The sequence below is a fragment of the Chiloscyllium plagiosum genome, chromosome 16, assembly GCF_004010195.1.
Source record: "Chiloscyllium plagiosum isolate BGI_BamShark_2017 chromosome 16, ASM401019v2, whole genome shotgun sequence".
NCBI classification, from domain to species: domain Eukaryota; kingdom Metazoa; phylum Chordata; class Chondrichthyes; order Orectolobiformes; family Hemiscylliidae; genus Chiloscyllium; species Chiloscyllium plagiosum.
Genome location: NC_057725.1, coordinates 26425404 through 26426909, shown reverse-complemented (window position 1 = coordinate 26426909; position 1506 = coordinate 26425404).

The window sequence follows — 1506 nt, the reverse complement described above, 5'->3', positions numbered from 1 at the left end:
GACCTGGGCCCAATATACCGGCCACTACAGCGGACAGCTGAAACTGACAACCGGAAGCGGCAGGGACAGGCCACTATAAATGCCGGAGGAAACACCACAGAAGCGCTTCACAGGAGGCTCCCAAGCACTGAGGATGTCACCTAGACAGGGGACAAAACGTTTGCAACAAAAACTTCCAGCTCGACGAACAGAACCACAGCAATTACATATATTATATAATTCAGGGTGAAAACGCAACATGTGACTAAAACATTTTTAAAACCGTAATTGCGCAGTTCTGTTTGTTTACCAGTCTCTTGTGACTTCTTGTTCTGTTTCTGTAATTGTTTTGCTTGAGCACATCCATTTTTAAGAGCCTCAACAGATTTCATAGCACCATTTGCAGTTAATACAATCCCCAATTTGGTGGCAGTATCTTGTCATGAGCGCAAAACTGATTCTTTGTGCATCTCAGAATTGTGGGATATAGGTAATGCAGTGTTACTTCTGTAACCATAATTGCTTATACAAGGTAAAATAAATTAACACCAAGATTGGAAACTATGTGAAAGAAATACATAGTTGCTTTTCATTAGCTGAAATGTGCATAAAGGAATGAAATGTGCCTGCAAACAATGGAAGATGTTACAGACAAACAGATAAGGTGAAAAGAATATCAAGATATGCCAAGGTCAGCACGTTTCCCTCATGTCAGCACTGAAGCAAGCCAAGTCACTTCCAAATAAGGGATATGGGTGAGGGTCACCCGGCTTGGTGTATGGGGAGAAGTAAACAAGGGTGGAGCGCAGCAGGGCGGGGCAGAACATAATAAGGAATATTGATAGGTTTGAAGGCCAATGAGGTAAACATGGAAGTACGAGAATTAAACTGTATAAATTGTGGAGTAATTTTTGGATTGGGGTGCCTACTTGCTAGACACCCGTCTTGCAAGAATGTTTCAATAAAATTTGCTGCTTCAGAATTTGAATTGGACTGAAATTTATTATATTGTGAGCTCTGTTTCTCACAAGTTGGGCGCTTGTCCGGGATGTCCATCATCACCAGCAGGGTGACGCACGCCATTCCTTTTAGAATGGCCCCGTGTTCCTCGGCGGTGGGTTCTCCCTTCTGGTTGACTGATCGAGATCCGATGAGAGTCTACCTGAACTAGGCAAAAGGTTGTAAGTAGGCACAGGAAGCCAGGCAACTCCATGCATGGACTAAGGTAGGAAAATTGACTTTTATGTACTGCCTTGGTGGCTGGGATTGAGTTCTATTAGTTAATAAGGGTCTAATGAAGGAACTAAATATGGGCTGTGCAGAGGGAACGGAAAAAGCCTCCGGGGATAAAGAAAATGGAAATGGAGGCGGGGTCCCTGACAACATACCTCCAGAAAGTCCATTGGGCAGGATGTTGTGGAAGAGGAAAAATAATACTTGAACAAGGGGAAAAAAGATGAAAAAATAGTTTAAATTTGCTTTCTGGAGTAAATGGGGAGGGATTTACAGTTCCAGTTTTTGAATCTA